The following is a 5,417-nucleotide window of genomic DNA, read 5'->3' as shown; positions in this document are numbered from 1 at the left end:
CGCTCTTCCCTTGGATATCTGTATATCTCTCCATCACCACCATCAAGTCCTTGCTCAAAAGTCACCTTCTCAATGAGGCCTTCTCTGGGTACCGTATATAAAATTTTATTACCCCAAATCTGGATCCATTCTTATGCCATTTCCTGCTTTATTTCTTCCTATGGCATTCATGCCTATCTGACACATGTATATTTTGCTTAATTGTTTGCTTTCTGTCTTCTTCAAGAAGATTGTAAGTTTCATAAAGGCAGGGCTGTATGTTTGCTGCAGTGTTCCCAAGACCTAGAAATGTTAAGTAATAAATTATGTGAAAGAAAGACTTGTACATTCCTCAGTTGTCATCAATAATAAAGGCAAAATTTCTTATTTTGGTCAAGAGAACCTGAAATACATGTGTAAAGAGAACAGTATTTCATGAATTTGTTTCATCAGTCAGTGAACTGGTATGAAATAAATGGTACACTCAAAGGAAAACTAGAAAAGTCCAGTGAAGAGGTTGTATTAGTTTCCTATGGTTTCATGACAAGTTACCACCAATTTGGTGGTTTACAACACTCATTTATTAGTGCCCAGTTCTATAGGATAAAACCCTGGCAGAATGTAACTGGGTTCTTGGGTCAGTGTATCATAAGGCTGAACTCAGGGTGTTAGCCAGACTAGCTTCTCATCCAAAGATTCTGGGAAGACTGCTTCCAAACTTACTCAGGTTGTGGGCGGAATTCATCTCCCTGCTGTTGTAGCACCAAGGTCTTGAGAAGTCTCTCCCAGCTCCTAGAGAGCACTTGCATTACTTGTTACATAGTCCCTTCTATCTTCAAGCTAGTAATTGCTTATCAAATCTTTCTTTCTAACTTCCTCTGTCTATGACCTATAGACCCAGATTAAAGGACTCATGTAATTACATCAAAAACACTTAGAGAATTTCCCTATTGCAAGATTACTACCATGAGACCTCTGCATTGGCAAAACCCCTTCACTGCACTACCTATGTCAGTATTTGATTGAATTATTGGGAGATAGCGTGAGCATTCTAGGTGGTCACAAATCTTGGGGGCCAACTTAAAACTCTGCCTACCACAGTGAATATTTACAAAGATAGGAGAAGGATTATGGTATATTAATAAAGGAAGACAAAGCACCCCTGAGCTAATGACAGCTGAAAGCTCTTACCTGAAGGCCTAAACAAGCAAGGGGTAGAAACAGTGACCTTAACCTGGAGAGTTGTAATTGTGGTTGCAAGTGAAGAGGACCACCTCACCAAAGCTTTACCTTTCACCTTCTGTGACTACTGACAGCTCATCAGGGAGGGTGTCTGGTTGACCCTGACCTCATGTTCCTCACACCTTCCAAACTCCTGCTGGTGCCTCACTTGGCTGAACCCAACCAGGAGCCAGAGGACAAGAAAACACACGTTTATAGCACTCAAAGGTCAGCTTCCCACAGCAGTCCCAAGTGGCCAGTGGTGGAAATAACACTGAGAGGCAAATGAAAACTCTTCTGCACAATTAGTATCAACTGCTATAGACTTGTATTTATTGTCTAAAGTAAGAGTTTGTATATCATTACTACTCAGCAATCAAAGTATCCACATTGAATTTACAACTACTAGTTTCTAAATCCACAATTAACATTCAGCTTATCAGTTTTGATGTCATCCATTCCAATTCTTCTCATGCTTTATGTGAATGAATAGGCAAGGACAAATAGACATGTGAGCGAATTTTCTCACCTAAAATATATTAATGGAAACCAAGAAATAAAAGAAGGAAATAAGGGAAGGAAAGAGGATGGTAGAAATATAAAAATATATTAGAAGGTAAGTCCTGTCTAATATCTCCAAACCAAATCCAACAGACAGAGGAAGACAAATAGGATGAAAAAAAAAATCAAGACTTAAAATAATATTGAACTTTTCAAGAACAAAAGTGAAGTTAAAAGATAATGGCTCTTTGTCTTTCAACCTAGAATTCTATTTCCAACCAAATAGTGGGTCAGGTGATAAGAATAAAATTCTTAAAAAACACACACACCTTCAAACTTTGAGGTTTCAAGGAGTTCCATCACATACATCCTTTTTTAGAAAGCGAAGAGAAGGGCTATTCCACCAAAACTGACAGAGTAAGCCAAGAAAGAGTAGAGCCAAGAAAACATATGGAAATGACAAACATCCCATTTCAGACCTCTTAGCTCACACCTCAGACATGGCCTTGTCTCATCCTCTAATCCTGAAGCAAAGTTCTGCTTCTTGTTTTGACCTTTGTCTTCACCCCACTCAGCCTTAATTTGAATACTCTGGCTAGGTTACTGTGGCCATCATGAGTGAATAAGTAAATCATTCATTAGAGCTGTCCTGGCCTTTAAGACCTTATGCTGCTCTCAAGTCCTGGTTGGTAGGCCTTTGTCTGGGTTATTTTGACAGGACTTCACCTACAAAATCATAAGTCTTTGCAGCCATTGTGACCCCACCCCCATGACATGTTCTCCTTCAAAAACGGAGCCCTTACTAAATGCTTTAGAATATTGCCAAAATTAGAGATCCTTCCTAGATCAGATTTCATTTCACTTCTTTTAATTATAATGAGAAAGTAGTTTCAGAAGGTCAAGAGATAAGCACAAGCTAATGTGAAGTCTTACGCGCCTGAGCAGTCCCAGAGCCCCAGCAGGCATGGTTGATTTGGTCTTAAGGTGGCAAGAAGGATTCTCCCCAACCAATAGCCAAGAGCCAAGGGCATGATTTCCAAGTGCATGCAAGGGAAGAGGTGTACTTGAGTTTTGGTGACATCCAAGAGCACCTCTCCTTCCTCAGGCCCATGAGATAGGTTTATGGCAGTCTTCAATTTAATGTTTGCCTCACTTGTGACAAGTTTAATGGCACATCTAATACCAACTTTCTTGCCACATTTGAGGGACTAAACAGTGCAAAATAGCTAGCCAGCTTATTCTCTGAACCAAGAAAGACTTGTCACAAGAATTTGGCACATACTGCATGACTATCCATCCCTTTGTATGATACCATATCTTCAATAGCTCTTTCAGGAAGGAGACACCAATCTCATTGTCACTGAGGTACCAAAGCACAGTCAATAACCCCCAAAATAGACAAGTGGGATTACATCAGACTAAGAAGTTTCTACATGGCAAAAGACACAGTAATTAGTGTGAATCGACAGCCCTCAGAATGGGAAAATATTTTTGTAAATTATGCATCAGATAAGGTACTGATAACCAGAATACACAAGGAACTCAAGCAGCTGTTTGGAAAAAAGATGATCTACTCTATTAAAAGTTAATGGAAGAATGAGTTGAAAAAAACACTCTCTATGGATGATATACAAATAGCCAAAGGCATATGAAAAAATGCTCAACATCCCTCATCGTAAGGGAAATGCAGATCAAAACAATAATGAGATACCACCTAACCCCAGTCAGAATGTCTAAGATTAAAAAAAAAAAAGGTAAGTGTTGGTGGGGGTATGGTGAAAGGAGAACTCTCTTACACTGGTGGTGGAGATATAATTTACTCCAGCCACTGTGGAGAACAATTTGGAGATTCCTCAAAAATCTACAAATAGAACTACCATGTGATCCAGTAATCCCACTCCTTGGTATCTACCCAAAGGACAGAAGAATTCTTCATCAGAAAAGTGCTTGCACATCGATGTTTATTGCAGCACTATTCACAATTGCTAAGACATGGAACCAACCCAAATGCTCCCAAACAGATGAATGGGTTGAAAAACTGCAGCATATATACTCTATGGAATACTATTCAGCCATAGAAAAACAACAAAACCCTGGCTTTTGACAGAAAGTGGAAGAATATGGAAGATCTACTGCTGAGTGAAGCAAGCCAAGCTATGGTATGACCTCACTTAATACATACCTAGTGTCCACACTCCATGACTGAAATTGATTGACTAATGGATATACAAACACAGTAAATGGGTATAAATGCCAGAAATAGTGTGTGTGGAAGAGTAGGGCCTGAGGAAGGATATTTAGAAGAAAAATATGGAGGTAAAGCATTAATGGGACAAAGAAATGTGATATTATCTGTTGAAGCTATTTTACAGTTTAATCAACTGGATTAGGGAGAAATGTTCACATATTAAAATATTCACTTTATAAGCTAAATAATGTTATTAAATGTATGGAAAAAATTGAAATAAAAAAAGAAAAGAAAAATTAATAAATAAAAAAGAAGTTGAAAATAAAAAAGAAAAAACACTAAAGAAGAAACTAATAAAAAAAAAGAATAATAGATATTGTTAACAGTTCGTTCATCCTATTTGTCTTCCTGGAGAAGGAAGGTATAGGTCAGGGGGTTATCAGGACCGAAAAGGGGGGCTTACCCAAGGCTGCCTCAGGACACTAAACTGTTGGAAGTTGGTAGGAGCAACGGCACCCCCGCACAGTAAGGTTCTACTGCCAGAGCATAACCTCCCTCTCCTGTTATGCCTGCAGAGTGACTGTAGAGGACCTGGCCCCATTTCCAGACTTGCTTATGAATTTTTAAAACTTTGTATATACATAGATATCAAAGTTTTTAGACAAAATGATTGAAATAGCTGGTGTTATTTCTGGTACCTTGCCTAGTCAAGCAAATGCAGAGTTGAGTCAGCCTATGTCTACAGTAAGGCAGCTCCTTGTGAATACACAACACTCTAAAAGAGATGTGAGACCCCCCTACCTAGTGACAGTGATTCCCATTTTCTTTGCCTAATGCTTTCTGATCCACAAAACAGACAAAATCCAACACAAATTAATGTGTAATGGGGTTATGCTGTCATAAAACAGCTAATTGTTATACAGTGTAAGATATGCTAAATTAGGACTATAAAGTGCCGCTAGAAAACAGATGAAGCACCCTGTCAGCCTGCCCAGGGAGAAGACCAATCATGGAAGTCTTCCAACATTAGGTTTGGACCTTGAAGGATGAGTCAGAGATTGCCATGCAACTATGAAAAGAAGGCCATTCCCATGAAAGGGAATAAATGATGCCCAGGTCATTGGTTTTGTCAGCAAGGTCACAACACAACCTCTTATCTTGGGAGACACACATGCTCTCCTTAGCTGGCTTTGGAAGAAAGATAAAAAGAAAAACAAAGGCAAAAAAAAACCCCTCGGACACACACCTTTCTAAGCTAAATCTCATTTCCCAATACAAACAATAATGACACCTTTTCAGTTACTAGCTTTGGACTAGGGCAGGAGCAGGCCTTTCTCTAGGGCAGGAGTGGGCCAAGATGAACAAGCAAATTGCTTATTCTAGATTGTGGACCATACTCATCACTGACTTTTGTGCTTGACCTGTTCATGAGTGGATTCTCACTGAGCCTAAAGAGTCAGGGTTTATTTTCCATAGCTGCTTTGTTAGCAAAGCCTACATTCCTCATACTCCTTTCCAAGAATGGCAC

The sequence above is a fragment of the Tupaia chinensis genome, unplaced genomic scaffold (assembly GCF_000334495.1).
Source record: "Tupaia chinensis unplaced genomic scaffold, TupChi_1.0 Scaffold139935_1, whole genome shotgun sequence".
Classification (NCBI taxonomy): domain Eukaryota; kingdom Metazoa; phylum Chordata; class Mammalia; order Scandentia; family Tupaiidae; genus Tupaia; species Tupaia belangeri.
This window is presented reverse-complemented; position numbering follows the sequence as displayed.